Genomic DNA, 17,334 nt, shown 5'->3' with positions numbered 1-17,334 from the left:
TAGAATCACAATATTCTCTACATTGCTTACGTCTAATTTCTGTATTAGAATTTGCAATGGTGTCAGGTGTTCAAAATTACACGACAAATTGTAACTTAATCTATTATAATTACTTTTATATATACTATATAACGTATAAAAATAACAAGTGGTGGTAAAATTATTTAGGTTTGAGACTTCAGATCTATTTTGTGATTTTTTTGAAATAGAAATTGAAATGAAAGTGAAATAAATTCGCATATAGACAGAAAGTTCATTGGTGCTCAGCTGGGATTTAAACCAACGACCTGTGTATGTACACACAATCAGCCAAAATAACAATGTTCACTAGTTTATATTATGTCAAAAACTAGTGTCATGTAGTTTATTGACATAATGACATAATTCTGTGGCCGTAGGTCAGAATGTGATAAATGCAATTTCATTACTTTACAGGACACGCAATTAAATTTTTAAGAAATCTTTAAGGTACTATTAAGATATGAAACACTCGATTTATTAATAAGTCATACTGAGCAAAAATATACTTATCCTGGTTTGATATATGACCATAGAATTATAGATTTTGATTAGGGTATATTTATGAAGCTGGAGATTTAAAAACATCACATAAAGTGCAAGTCAATAAAAGTCAGCAACATCAATAAGAAACAATAATCCTAAATTTAAAAAAAAACTTAGAAAAATATAAATCTCAACGCAAAACAAAAGTCAATCGCGCTAAAATAAAACTTGACTCACGGGTGCGAATCACAGTTCTAAAGCTATTTCGTAGAGCGTTTTAGATCCTTAGAAACATTTAGTATTATGTTATTTGTTGTACCTTTAAAAAAAATGTATGAATTCTTAATTTTATGTTTCAAGTTCTTTTTAACAATCGTGGTCTGCAAGATGCTAAACTGATAAAAAATAACATAATCACAGCAAGCCATAACTGTTACATAGAGAGCTATTTTTAATTTGTACCGAAACCAGGGTATATAATATGATATTTATAAATAAAAGTGATATTACTTTGTTTAACCTTGTATAAAATTATGTTCGACGCGTTGAACATAAATCAGACCAAAGCAATCTATGTTAACCCAGCGAAACGCCAATATTTCTGTTTTGACATACAATATTCTAACGTATTGTCGACATTTCTTTATAAAATATTTTTTTTTAAATTGTAAACTAATTAATAATTTCTGGTACTCATCCCGGATTCTTTCGGCTGGATATCACTATTTGCTCCGAAAATAAACAGTAAATAACCAAGTAGCATGAAGTTTTGGTCGTTCATTTACGTTTTTTCGAAAAAAAATCGGAATTTTATTAATCGGAATTTATTTAACCTAACCTAACCTTTTCTTTTTTTATGTGATAGTAAGGCAACCGAGCCTTTTTTTTTGGTTTTTCGTGGGGAATTGCGTTACGCATACCCACCCTCCCGCGGCACGGTTGCCTGTGATGGGTTATGTGGGACTCACCACTGTGCTAAAACCCCACAACTAAAACCCCACGGAGCCACCAACAATCGCCCGAGGCAGGACGCGGTAACAGCTTAAGGCAACCGAGCCAACCTAACTGCCATTAAAGACACCTACCGCAGCCAATGTAACATGTTAATTGGTATATTGCCGGCTTTATGCTCTTTGCTTACATAGTAGCTTAAATACTGGCCTATCTCCCAGGGAAGACTTTCAATGGAAGCCGATTCCACACCTCGCTAGTTCTCAAAAGGAAATGCCTATTGATATGGACAGTGGATGATTTCCAACTATCGAGGGAAATCTATTCAATTGAACCATTTTAACTTTTGTATAGTAGGTAATAACTTATAAATATTTTCTCGTACAATCATAAAAAAGAGCATGGATATTAAGATTTCTATGGAAATTTATTTAAATTTCCAGGTTTTGAATTCCATATCCCCTTTCTTCTAAGCCACGATGCCTAACGAAGCGACTGATCACATAATTTATATTACATTGCTGCTTTTTTGACCAGTGTCCAAACAACGTAGCTATACATTTTTTTAAATAAACTGCCCAAAAGTCTGTTAGAAAAATAGCCATCAATTTATTAAAGCATCCCTACACGTTATTACAGTCAACGTGTCAGGATTTATGTGAGAAGATAAAAATACTTGGGAAAGCTTTGACAGTGATTAATCTGTAGACCCAGCTTTTGGACGTACCAGCCCATTGGTTACATCAGCCATGGAGAGTTAGCGATTCCTCTCTTAGAAAAAAAATACGTGTGTACTTATGTACATGAGTAAGTTATACTTGTTTGGCGTAAAATCTATAAAGAAACTAGCTGACCTGGCAAACGTCGTTTTGCCTTGTATATCATTTAAGATAAAAAATAGGGGTTGATCGTAGAGGGTTGAAAATTTAGGGTTGGATGTATTTTTTAATTCTGTTGATACAGTTGATAAAAAATAAAAATTTAAAAAAATATTTAGGAGTGGACTACCTTAACATTTAGGGGGATGAAAAAAAATGTTGTCCGATTCTCAGACATACCCAATATGCACACAAAATTTCATGAGAATCGGTCAAGCCGTTTCGGAGGAGTTTAGTACAGAAGGCTCACATGCTTATTGCGGACAGTTGCAGAAAGCTGACGCCCTGAACTTAGGTTTTACAATTGTTTGATGTTACCTTACATTATTATATTGCATTTTAATCACAAAATAATACTGCGATTATATAACAAAATCTTTTTCAATAATAATCATTATTTATTTATTGCAAGAATATGGTACAAAATTTTAAGGTGGTACTATCGTAAGTCGTTCGTATATTCTGCCACACACAGTGGCGCGAGAATTTACCTTAATTTACATTTTACATTATTAGTTACTTTATTAAATTTGTATCAATTACAATGTCTCACGCAAATAATCATTTATCGAATAGTACATTGTTTCTAAAAGTAATGCACTAAGTCGCTTTTTAAAGACTCTAGTCGGAAGATATTTTAATTTTTTTGGTAATGTATTAGTAGTAAGCTAAATTGCCGTACAAAAGGTGTTTTTCCGAAACGGTTCCAAATTTATTTTTATGAGTTGTACCATCCATCCATCCTGCAACCTATAGTCTTACAAGATTTTATTTTGCAAAATCCTTACTTTCTCGTACAAGCCTCAAAGAAAAAATTATGCTTGAATTTACGACCACAGAGTTGAAAGTCTCAGGCTCTAGGTTAATGCTGTTTTATTGACTTTAACTTAAATCAAATAAACTAAATCTAAATATAGTTTTATGAATTTTATGTTTATGAATTTATTTGTAGTAAATTTCAGTAATGTAATAAAGTATCGTATGTACACAAAATATTTCTTCATTTGTAATAATAAAATGAATGTATTTTAATTACTTAAATTCTCTTTATCTTCCATCAGTTTCAATTTGTCTTTGAAAGGAACACGAGTTTTAAAATACAAACCATAAAAACAAGATACGGCAAATAATAAACAAAATTGGTTTCCATAGAATTAATGTTAGCAAATTGCACAATTTTCGTTGCATTCAACTTTTAGTTACTTTGTTTGAAGGCTTTAATTATTTGGATCGTTGGAAATTTTTATACCAAGGTCTAGTCAGTTTATAGTAGTATTTCTTATTATAGCAGATTTTAAAGCAATATTGGCGTAGTGGCTTGAGCGCTTTTTATGCTTGTACATACAGTAAAGAAACATCGTGTACTGGCGTGCCGTGTCAAAAAATATTTAAACCATAAGATAAAAAAGAAGTGCGTGCGTACAAAGTACACATATCAGATTCTTTGTACAATAATTATTACTAAGGATAAGGGCCTAATAGATCATTTATCAGTGTATGATAACTCCATGTATATCTACATTCACACAGTTTACACACGGTATACGTGGTAATCATAATATAGATAAAATAAAACTGTGTGTGTGTTTACTGCACACGACGTTTTGCGACAGAATTGCCATCTAATGTTCTAATATGTAACTACTAAAAAATACATCAACCGCCTAGGCCTTTCTCACTAATCACTATAGGTCTATCCCACCTCTTGCTTTATGACACTGTGCGTGATGCGATCTCGTTCTATCTCATTCTCTCTCAATCGCAGTCTCTCTTTTCTTCTCACGCGACATTCTTCATTTCTCATGCGTCTAAAGATGTTTCACTTCAAAAAACAAACAATTGTTGATCATGGAGTACCTTGGAATACTGCTGTGTTTGGCTAATTGACATACTTTTTACCAGAAATTTTTACACTATTATTTCTTCATACATACATAAAATGATATAACAAAACCAATAACTGTTTGTATTATATAATTTATGGATTAATTTTTCGAACTCTAGTTTGTACTGCCTACGTGGCACGATAGATATTCCCCCTTTGTGCATCCAGGCATTTACTGTCACATCCTTCTTTTAAAATAATAGAAACCATTATTAACTTGGTTAATTCTTCGGCAGTCCCACTTATGAAAAAGTTGTAAAATTTAAAGTAAAATTATTTATATTTTATTTATTACAGAAATTCATACATTATCCTTACAGACTATGCCAATACGATAATGTAAATGTTAAATTATCTGTACAATATCGCTACTGTGAAATCACTCTACGCACTTCAGCTGATGTCGATGGTGTCGGAGACTGCATTCAGTAGGCGCAACGTCCTGGATAACGGGATTTATGTTATTAATATTTATAAATTGTACTATTATTGAAATGTAATCCTAGTCTTTTTTTTCTAATATTTTAAATTATATCCCTATAGAATAATGCGTTATAGCTATATAATATGATTTTAGTTAAATGTCCGATAGTCGTGAAGCGAAGCGTATTCTTGAAATAGTAGATAAAATTTTATCACCCAAACAGCTATTTGGGGACGTTTTAAAATTGGATACCCTCGTAGCAACCTATTTCATATAACTAACGGGAAACGCGTCAACTTAAGTACTAAATGGAGAATGTAAAATGAAACTTGTTTCTTGACTATACCTTATTTTGAGACCCCGTATGCATCGTGGACCCATGGATCTGAAACACTGGGGGCTTGTATTTTTAAGGAATGCGGGTATAACAGTTTTGCGTTTTATGCAAATTGCGCGATCTTTACAATATGCATTACAGTATCTCAATAGATATATCTGTGTTCAATTATTATTATTAAATAATTTTAAGTATTTTGGCCGGCTTATGTTTTGTTATGCTTTTGTGCATTATTGTAAATATAAACTGCTATTACCGTTCTGCTGTTATATTTGTATATAACTATCATTATTTAAAAAAAATATAAGTAATATTCAATTAATGTTAAATCAAATATAATTTTTATACATATTAAATTTGACATTTTATGTTGTTACTGTTATGTTTTCTAGTACGAATGATTGAATGACATTGCAGTTTACATATGTCGTGATGTCGTCGGGCCATGTCATCGGTTGTATCTTCTCCGGTCTACATTTAAGGATACGTCCATCCATCGGGTCTTCACCGTGTGTTATGCTGGGTGCATTGACGAGTTGTAACTTCTTACGTCTTACGTAAAGATAAAAGCTTTAACCTGTGAGTTGTTTTATTCAGTACCTACTACCAGCACGAATTTAAATCGAGACACTTTAGAAATTAAATAAAGTACTTGGATACCCCATCTACCGAAAGACATAATATATAATCGAAATAATTTATCGATCATTATCGCTTAACTCGTTAGTTACGGCACTACCCACTAGATGGTGCTTTACTACATTGAGATTAAAATTTTACTTGAAGTATTATATTTTGAGGTAAGTTTATCTTTAATTGCAAAGTGATGCGTTAGCGAAAGGAAGTTTCTAAGAAAATTACAAGAAAAACTCTTAACTTTTAATAATTGATAAAACTATAATTGAAAATTGTTATGAATCGTCATTTAAAAAATTCATATTGTTTTTATTAAAATTAAATTACGTATATATATGTTTTTATATTTCATAAAAAATAGTGTTGTAGATTTTTGCCGCCTTTATATATATATATAATTCAAAGGACTCTATAAATTAAATATTTTATTTATTTTATTATGCGAAAGAGCAAAAAGATAAGTAAGTTGCCTAATAATCCTATTATATTTTTTTTAATAAAATAAAAAACATTTTTACAGAATGCTAACATAACCATATTATCCAATTGTAACTAATTAATAACAATACTGAACAATTAGTAGCAGACTCAAATCAAACTTTATAGTAATGAAACTCTAATGATGTCGAGTAAGTACTTAGGGGAATTCTAGGAAGTAACTGGCTCTTCTGTGATTGCGTATGCCTTTTGTTACCTGTAAATTGACATTGCTTAAATTGAACAACATTATATCACAAATAATGTCTTAAAATTTTCCTCTGACGTAACAGTTTACTTTATTTTAAAAATTATTCTATAGGTTTTCGTTCGATATTTAAAAACATATTATGAAACTGTTACATCTGAAACGTTCTTAAATTCAGATAGTTTTTCTTGTGTAGCACCATGTTTTCTATCACTTTACGAGTTATTTTACTATGAAATTAGAATGAAAAATCTAGTTAAACGTTACAGTATTAAATTTTCAATCGCTGGGTCTCAAAAATATCGCTTATCTGTATTTAATACAATTATAACATCTATAAGATTTTTTTAAATTGTTTATACACAATTTATAACACACAACTTGTCTTATCTTCATCTAAAATAAATGAAATCTCTAAGATATGTCATGTGAAATAGTGTCACAAAACTATGTTAGCAAAACAAAACTGTTTGACGTTCGAACACTAATTGCACATACTGATAATACATTATGCTATATGTAGTAGTACCAAATCGGGTTTTGTTACATGAGAATGCCTAAGCACAGTTCTGTCTACATTAATTAAAAGACATATGTGACATATTATGTTGTAAGGATTTCGATTGTCGGTAGAATAAATAGACAATTACACTCTCCATGGAAAACAAAACGAAAGGGGTATTTATTTTACCTGTGTATTAGGAGACAAACGAACAGGAGGATCATCTGTTGAGTGATTACACCGCCCATGGACACTCACATTGCCAGAAGGGTCGCAGGATACGTTTAAAGATATCCGTCCGTCTGAAAAAGGAATTACTGAGTTTGTGATGAGAATAGATGACGTAACCTTCAGATCCTGAGGTACAAAAACAATTGAAGGATGCAAACGCAATCGGAAATAAGTGTTACAGAGTACCAGCACTTTGCGTTTGCAATCTTTAAAATTTCACAACATTTTTTTGCCAGACAATCCTTGGAATTCTATTCTTGATGTGACCGATGCCTGTGCGACGCAATTACTCAGATACATTTAAAAGCAGTGCACTAAGGAGCTTACAAATAAAATTGGAAGAAAAATTTCAAATGTACGAGAGCTCGCAATTCACAGTGACATTTTAAATAACGTCTCGAGTGCTAAGAATAGTTTTAAGTGTCAAGCTGTTTTACACTAGGTGTCTGAGTAATGTCCATAATATAGTTCATGTTCTTGTAGAGTTAAATCTTGGTAATAAATTAAAAGTTATTCTGCCATTTGTACTGTTTTAATAATATAACCTTTATTATATAATTTCAACCCTAAATACAATATTTCTCTATCTATGGGTTTCACAAATTCAGCTAACTGAAACTGGATATTAATCCACCCTGGCCAGTTTCTACGAAGTTTACGAAGAGAGACAGAGACTACGAAGCCAGCCTTGCTCTTTTGTACCGTGATGTCTTCCCCGGCTGATATTCCCTACCTAGGAGAGCTTATCTCTAAATCTATGATGATAACCATCAGTTACTAAACGCTAAACGGAGTATAATGTTTCTGTTTCTCAATCGTATTAGCTTGAGCCTTGTTAATAGAAATCTTCCTTTATTTGAGGTAATATAATTGAAAATAATAGGTACGGAGATTGAATTTTACGATTTAGGGATCAGTAAACAATATATATGTCACAGCCAATTAGCTTAATTAGCCTTTCAACTAACATCCAAGCCTTTTAACTAAACGGCGCCGTTTTAGTTTTTGTTTAGTAAGTTACATTCTTATTCTTTTTTGTGACATTAAGCGAGCATGACGATCCTTGAAAATATCCCTCCTCCATATATAAACCTTAATAGCCGGCAAAAGGTGTTTTTCCTAAACAATTCCAGATTATTTTTGGCATAGGCAATTTCTTCACTTCGACGGTGGTCCATCCAGGTCCATGGATTTTTCTAAAATATACATCGAAAAGCTCAAATTTGCTCCTTAAACAAAAGTACGCAACTGTATGGATAGCTTGCTCGACAAATTGCTCTTTTAAATTGTTGGATTTTTAACATTCAATACTTGAAGGGATATAAATTGACGTGCTACCTTCAGAAAAGCATAGGTGACAAATGTTGGCTGGTAAATATTATTGAAGTATAATTAGGGAGGTATAGTAAGTAGTTTCTTTATTTTTTTAAACCAAATATCTAATGTTTATTAATAAATCTAATCCAGGAACTCAGGTAACAAAAGACATAACTTCCAATAAAAAACGGTATAAAATTTAACAAATACAGCTGTTAGTTAAATTTTAAAGCTCACCTGAAGGCAAACTTGTAAGCTCCGTCGGTCATTGTCAACTTAAAGCTTGCCACAATACGCCCACACGACTAACAAAGCCACCAAACACGGCGACCCTTTCAGTTTGTGGAAAACTTTGAGAATTAACATTGATTAGTTAGCCTGTTAACAACTGTTTTAAACTTAAAGTAATCATTGGTAGTTTAAGTATACCTAGGTAAAAGGTCATAAAAATAGGCAAAAAAAACGTTCAAAGTTACAGCAGGCAAACGGGCAGGAGACTCTTCTCGATCTTAAAGTCTAAAATATCTCTTAAGCGATGTCGCTGCCCATGAACACTCGCACTAACAGAAGGATCGCAAGCACGCTGCCGGCCTTTTCAGAATTGGTACGCTCTATTCTTTAAGAACCCTACACCAAAACCACCACCTACAACTGAGGGTTTCTTCAGGCATTTTCTGAAACTTTACCCTGAAGTTTTTCCTAACGAATTCGACTTTGGACAAGAATTGCGCGTATTATTTATTTTAAGGACGGCAACGCACTCCCAGGCCCTCTGGCGTTGACAGTCTGAGAGTTTGAGGACGGCGGTATCTTTTAACATCAGTTATTAATTAGTGTCTATAAACATACTATGACATAAACTGTTATTTAAAATTTAGTTGAGTCATAACATTGTACATAAAACATTCATAGTTCAAGAGTCCACTAAACCCTCTAGGCTAAATGGCGTCGCTCCAGTCTCGAAACACACATACGAATTTTTACGTGTTAATAATCATTTTTAAATTACACTAAAATTTCATTTCGATCAATAACATTTGCCGAATTTTATAAATAAATTATTATTTTCATATTTTAAAGCCATGTTTTATACTCTTAGTAATACTTAAATATTCATTTCTTTCTTTTTTCTTTTTTTTTGCATTTAGCATAATCCATATAAGTTTGAAAATAGTACACAGCTGTATATAATTTGCTTTAATGTTCAGGGTCTGTAATGGAAAAAGTAATTGGGATTACATTTAGAAGGCTCCTAGTACCCCTCGGAGTCAAATAAACAGTCGATTAGACATCATTAGACATTTCCTTGTTCCTTAATTGGAAATTTGCCAAAGAAAACCAGACGATAACGTTTTAACCTTATACTGCCGATGTGGGTCTACTTATCCATTCCAATTTTTTTTATATAGAACAGGGGGCAAACGGGCAGGAGGCTCACCTGATGTTAAGTGATACCGCCGCCCATGGACACTCTCAATGCCAAATATAAAAAGATAATACAAAAGGCTTGAGTGACTAGCACACGTAGTTCTCCTTACTGATCCTAAATACACCTATAAACCTGGTGTCAAAAGAAACCACGAAAACACGAAATCTAGTTTTTAAACCGCCAAAATTATTCTTATTTTTAACCTTTAATTTTATTTACTTCACACCATATTACACAAGACTTCATAACCGATATTGCTAACTTTCACTAATATCAATATTATCATTTCCTACTAAGTGTTAAAAGTTTTTTTGCGACTGAGCTGCAAACTAGCTGATGTGGTCTCTGGCAGAATGACCAGCGCTGTGGAACATTCTGCTCTTCAGCATAATGCTGAGCCAGTGCCATTTATTGCCACAGCACATACGCATTACATGCTTGAGACGAATCGAATGGGAAAAGGAAAAAATAATATACCTCTCATTATATTTTAATTTTTTCTCTTTGATTAATGATAATATGTTGTGTGTCTATGTGTGTGTGTTTTGTTTGTAATAAATAATATGTCTATGTCTATGTCTAAAAGGATTCCGTGGAGCGAAAATGAGTTGGAGACGTGGATTTGTCAAATATTTCGAAACCATGTACAATTTCGGTAGTAGGATGCCCTAGATTAGTTACTTTGGTGTCTAGGTAACACTACTGTGTTTTTGTATAGGCCAATAATAGGCATTATTTTAAAAATTGTTTATAGCCTATTTTTATTTTGTATAGACAAAATTAAGAAATAATAAACGTAAAATTGTTAATGTATCTCTCTTGTCCGTTTAATATTTATAAAATTATAAAAATATATAAAATATAAAAATATATTCTATATTATATAGAAATTTGGTATGTGTGAAATGAATCAGGCAAATGGCAATGTGATGATTCTGATAAAAACGAACATGTGATATTAGTCCTTATCAATCGTGATTTTATCTGTCAATTTAATCAATGATAAGTCGAAATTACTAAGTAGGTAATGAAAAACATTGTATGTAAACAGTTTACGGATGATAATTTTACGTGATAACTTCGTAAGATAACATTGGCAAAAAATTGCATACTTTTCTGAATTTAATTTAATTATTATCACTAAATTATCATTATTTTGTATGATAAATAGTAAATTGATTATTTAATTTTTTTATTTACACATTCTTTTTGATAATAAAATACCAATATATCATAATATCGCTACTGAAATTCGTAAAATGTAAGAATTACTTTTTGTTGCAATTGTTGTTGTAATAAACAATGGAAATTCCGCTCTATCTATCTCTATCGCTTCTTCCGCGCTCTCGCTTGCCCACTCGGCTCAGGCGGAACCTGACAATGAGTCATGTTACGCTTGACTCAGGCGGAACGTGCAGCCAGCATTCATCGATATATTTTTAAAAAATTCAAAAATATAATTATTACTTTACAAGCTCATCTTCAGTGTGGATTTCGTTTATTTTGGCAATATTTTTAAGACTCATTAAATTAAACATAATTTTTCAGTTTAAAACCATATTGTACACACGGTCAATCTCAGAATCTGTAATACCTATGCAAAAATTCGGTACTTTTTCACAAATGTCTTCAATTTATAATATGTAAGGGTTTTTAATTTTGATTTGAAGCTAGCGCTACTTTCGTAAGAAATGTTTAATAATAATAATTGAACAAAGCACGCTTCTTAAATAGTACTAAACTTATTTTTATAAGTAACAAAAATACATTTCGCAGTCACAAGGTTAACTATCATTTGAGTAAGGTCAAGTACTGGTGATTATTCGCGATTTATTGTAATTGTGTAAGTTTTTATCACCGAGGAAAAATATATTTTAGTTCTTAGCATGTGGTATCTTCTTTGAAAAGAATATTACTTTTTAAATAAGTATCTTTTATCTATAGATTAACCAGGACTTTTACTTCAATTTGACAGTTTCATTGCAATATTTTAACAATACCATTTCTTTGTCACTTTTCGTCCAATTAACAGAAAGACGAAAGATATATTAAGTTAAAAACCAAACTGTATTTATATCACGTTATTTACCTTTCCTCTGTATTACTCTTTAAAAATATGAGATACATATTTGATGAATTTGCTAGTCGACTAGTCGATGGACATGTAGAGAATAGGGTTTTGATGAACAGAACGATTTTCACTATTTGTTACATAAAAATTTAGGTATGTAAGTAAGTCAAAGTATTCAAGTCACCGTGAGACGATAGGTTGTAAATGAGACTATTGCTCTTCTAATATGTCTAAAAAAAGTCTTTTAAACCTTATACAAAAAAAAAACAATAAGTATTACCAGTGGCGCTACAACATTAGGGCTGGAACTCAGATTTTTGTATCTGTTATATGATAATTTGTTTATCCAATAGTCAAGTAGGTGATGAGCGTCTTGTATCCACTTTTTGGGTTAGGGCAAGCCGATTTCCTCACAATGCTTTTCCTACACCGAATGAATGTTAAATGCGCACATAGAAAGAAAGTCTCTTTATGCACAGCCCGTGATCGAACCTACGACTTCAGGCCTGAGAGTCGCACGCTACGCCACTAGGTTAACACTGCTCTTATAAGCCAACATATTGTAAGAAAAGTCCCCAGTGCTCGCATGTATAAACAAACGCGATGAATTTTAATATGACGATAAAAAATATGGATCACCCATCTAATTACTGATTATGCAAACGTAGCTTACCTTTGGAGATCCGAAGCACCTCATTGACGTGATATATAACAAAAAGGTCCGATAAAAAGTTGAAACCCGCACATTAATTTTTTAAAACGTCCACACGTTTGATAACCCCTTTACCGCAAATTACACGTTATCTGTTGCCCGACAGGGTTTAAACCACGGGAAAATCTATTTTAGAATACATTTTTCATTTTGATAAGACTTGCTATTGTTTGTGTGAAAGTTAATTGGCGTGTTTTTAGGCGACTTTAAATAACCTGAACGAGGTATTACCGAATGATATTTTGCCGTAGGATCAATAAACCTGGATGGATCTGAATGATTGAGGAGTCAAATTACTCTGAACTGGAAATTGACTGGACGTTAACATTGCCAGAATGCTCGCAAGTGCATTGACGCCCTTTTAACATATTTAACTGTCTTATTAATATAGTGCAGTGTTGGCCTAGTGGCTTCAGCATGCGACTCTCATACCTGAGGTCGTTGGTTCGATCCCCGGCTGTGCACCAATGGACTTTCTTTATATGTGCGCATTTAACATTTGCTCGAATGATGAAGGTAAACATCGTGAGGAAACCGATCTTAGATCCAAAAAGTCGACGACGTGTGTCAGGCACTGGAGGCTGATCACCTACTTGCCTATTAGATTTAAAAATGATCATAAAACATATTCAGAAATCTGTGGCCAAGACCTTAAGATGTTGTAACGCCACTGATTTATTTATTATTATTATAATGCCAATTGAAAGCAGAAAACTGAACTGAAATTCAAATGTTCGTATTATACGATACATACAAACAACTTGCGTCACAGAGCATAGCTTGACAATTCTGTGGGAAAAGTTATTTTGGTATTGTTGCTTTCATATCTCGGAAGTCTCCACGGAAATTAAACTTCGGCCAGAAACTTTGGGGTCCAACATTAGGCCCTTGGTAGAATACATTCGAGTTAAAAGGTTATCTTGCGCAAAAAGTTTAATTAATAAACATATAATAATTTTGTATGATTGTAAGGATTGTTATAACAGATTGGCTGAGAACTTTAATATATATGGAAACTGAGCACATTTTGGTGCGAATTCTATTGCAAAATGTCCATACATCGTTCACACTTTCACACTTCTGAAAAAATAATCACAATTAATAAAATATCTGTTAGATTTTACAGCGCTATACAGTCAATTATTATTTATTAAAATGTATCAGGAAGTTAAGATATTTACCACCAATTATTTAAGAAATTCCTTCAAAGTTATTAACTGGAAATACACCCTTTACAATCATTATTGGAAGTGAATTTCCATAAATATTTAGATTTTCCCATCTCAATTTTGGGTCATTCCAAGTTAAATTGGAAACAGGGCAACCGGACGTTTCTTTGTAATTAATTAAGTTAGTTTTAGAATCTTGGAATACACTGAACTTTCGGTATTGTAATACGATTATAAACTTTGGAATAACATCATCAAAAACTTTTTCAATTCTCCTAATACATCTGTAATATAATTGTTATATAAGTTACTTGAATGTTTAATATAAAAAGCGTAGAATTCAATGAAAGTAAATAACCTACCTTTTTATATTGTATTTTCAGAGGAGTTTTGCGTACTGACATCACCTGATGTAATTTTTGATGAGTCGCGATATTGGCGTGTAGAATACATGGCATTATGTCATTTTGACGGACGGTCGTGCAGTGCCTTACTGTATTTTGTATAGCTTTTTTATATTAATTTGTATTCTAAAATAAATATTTATTTATTTATTTATTTACACTTCGTTGCTAAAGAAATACAAATAACACAATATATATAAATTACAAGGGATGCAACGGGCGGCCTTATCGCTAACAAGCGATCTCTTCCAGGCAATCCTAGTAAGAAAAGAAATAAATAAAAAAAATGATGGGTGCAAGAAGTGCAGAAGTTATATAAAAAACAAAATAAATTTATATTAAAATATAGAACCATAATCTATTAATAACTATATATATTATAATAACTAACTAAAACTAAAAAGCTAATCTTACAAATTCAAGAATAGCAAATAGAGAATTACATTTACAAAACGAACAGGAGAAACAAGAATTACACAGGTCACGATTGATCAGGATATGATAAGGTTAGGAAATATTTATATAGAAGAGTTTTAAAAGACTCTTCTAACTGTCAAGAGTATAGTAATGTCGTAGGCAATTATTACATACTCAATTAATATTAAGTGTTTGATGCCAAGGCAGAAAATAGACGCTCTTAGTGGTGCTGGAGGATGCTTGGAGTTTCGTGGACCGAGTTTCGTACAATCGTCTCGATACTTCAAGAACTCGGTATTAAGCAGCGTCTGTTTTCAACAGTTCAATCTCGCATCCTTACATTCTTGGGACACGTATCTAGGCGGGGTGATCAGTCCATAGAATGCCTTGTCGTCCAGGGGAACGACACGTTCCATTACACGTTGGACTGATCAGATTAAGTATGCCGTAGAAGAATCACTGAATCAGTGCAGCAGGATGGCCTCCAATAGGCAGCGGTGGCGGAACGTCGTGAAGCGCATCACATTTGCGCCTTCTACCACAAAGCGATCACGACCGCTCTGTCAAGATTGTATCGAATAAGAAGAAGTTTGATGCCAAACGTCTGTCTTATTTTATACGAAAACATCAGCATCATCTACATATCTTCATCACTTGGCTACTGCCAACACATTACACCATTGTGTACCATGCAAAAAAGTGGTGACGCGTGCATAGAAATTAATTGACAGCATGATTTTTTAAATTAATGATATTAAATTTTTGCGTTGTATTTTTACTTAGAATAAAAAAAGATAACCTAACCCAACGTAAAATAATTTGGACTCCTCAATCAATATCATGCATGATAATCAGGTTTTTTAATAATTTTAAAGTCAAAGCCTTAGTATTATTTGGGATACTACATACAAGTAGTAAAGATCGATAGAAAAATTTTAGAACTGTTTTAAGAACCGTGATTCGATCGATTTACAGGTCATGTATAAAAAATTGTTTTCTTAAAATCTATAGGTATCACCTTGATATTAACGTAAAACCATAGCACAATTTAAACATTCTTATACATGAGCCTTATTATTTAAGATTAACGTCAAATTAAATATGACATAGGTTGACAGTCAATTACTCGTAAGATAATATATTTTTTGAAACCTGACTTGAGGTAGTCTTTGAACAAAGATAAGTTTAACAATAGATTGTAACGTATAAGGTATATTATAAATAATTAAATATATACCTAGTACACATATAAATTTTGGGCACAAAGATGATAAAACAAGTACCAACCTTAAATTTACAATTAATTTAATTTGGTTTTCTTGACGTTCATAAGTGTACATGTTTACCTATATGAATAAAGATATTTTGATTTGATTTGAAATAGTATAAAATCTTAATAGGCCTCGGGAAACTTTTCTGCTGAAGAACATGAGAATTATTGATGGAACAGGCTGGTTAGTTGGATATTTTAGATATCCTCTAAATCCTGGCACAGAATTCATTTCATTCTGTAAACAAAAACTTAATTTTGTGCACAACTTATTATCTAACAGATTCATTAATTCATTAAGTTTAAATGAGAAAGGGTACCTAGGCAGCTAAATTTATCAAGATTTCGAGGCTAATTATTTATATTTATTGTTTTGAGAGCTGAATGAAAATTACGTGGTGTTTTTTTATGGTTCCATGTTATGGGATGGGATATTCGTTGTTGGAGTATTCTCGCATAACGCGCTTATATGACCCCATATAACGCGTTACGTATAAATGATTCACGTTAAACTTTTCTCGTTAAAGGGAATTTTAAGAATAAGCTATATAACGAATGAAATATTTGCGTACAAATCATTATAAATGTCACTTTTGAATAATAGCGTGTGCAATCCGCGTTATGTTATGGTTAGTACCGTGTTGTTCGAGGGACTGAAGTCGCGTAATATGAAAATACGTTTCAAGAGTACATAATACATATTATATATACATATAAGTGTAATAATGGGGTTTACTATACGCTTAAACAGAAAGTCAAGTCAAAATTCATTTATTCATATAGGTAACATAATGTACACTTATGAACGTCAAAAAAAAATTAAATGTAAATCTAATTTTACATATTATTATTATAAACAACTAATATCACTGCATACACGAATTCAAGTACGATCAGTCACCACAAGTAGCACCCGTTCACGAGTATGACGCATGGCCAACCATCGACCCCCTCGCCATATTTTAGGGAGAGAGACAACCCGCATGGACCCCGCCACAAGCAATGACATTTAAGTGAGCATGACGATCCTTGAAATGTGGACTTGGCTACCCAAGAAAATATAGATAAATATTCAAACGGCCAAATTATTGCTAGGTTTTCATGTAACTATGACTTTTTAAGCATTTATATAAATTAATAACACGAGCCATCGAGCGCAGCAGTTTTATTTGTTACTGAAAACATAAATGTTGTAGATATACCGATACTTTGATTCGAGGTTAATAACGATGTTATATTAATATCCATCCATCCAATATCAATGTTATCCATTCCCTAAGTTCTGATGCTTAATGCCTTAGAGCGAAGCTAATTTGCTTTGATTTGAGTTTCCAACCGAATCAAATACAAATGACGCCAGCACAAAGGCATAGAAGGGAAGTGTGTGTTTGTTGAATAATACTTGGAACAGATATACAATGGTTTTAGCCTAAGTCGTATGTAATTGTAGAAGTCCATATATCGTATAACTTTATTGATTTATCCAATTTAAAAAAAATCATCATAATTTCC

This window comes from Pieris rapae, chromosome 18, assembly GCF_905147795.1.
Source record: "Pieris rapae chromosome 18, ilPieRapa1.1, whole genome shotgun sequence".
NCBI lineage: Eukaryota > Metazoa > Arthropoda > Insecta > Lepidoptera > Pieridae > Pieris > Pieris rapae.
Note: the sequence above shows the minus strand (reverse complement) of the source record.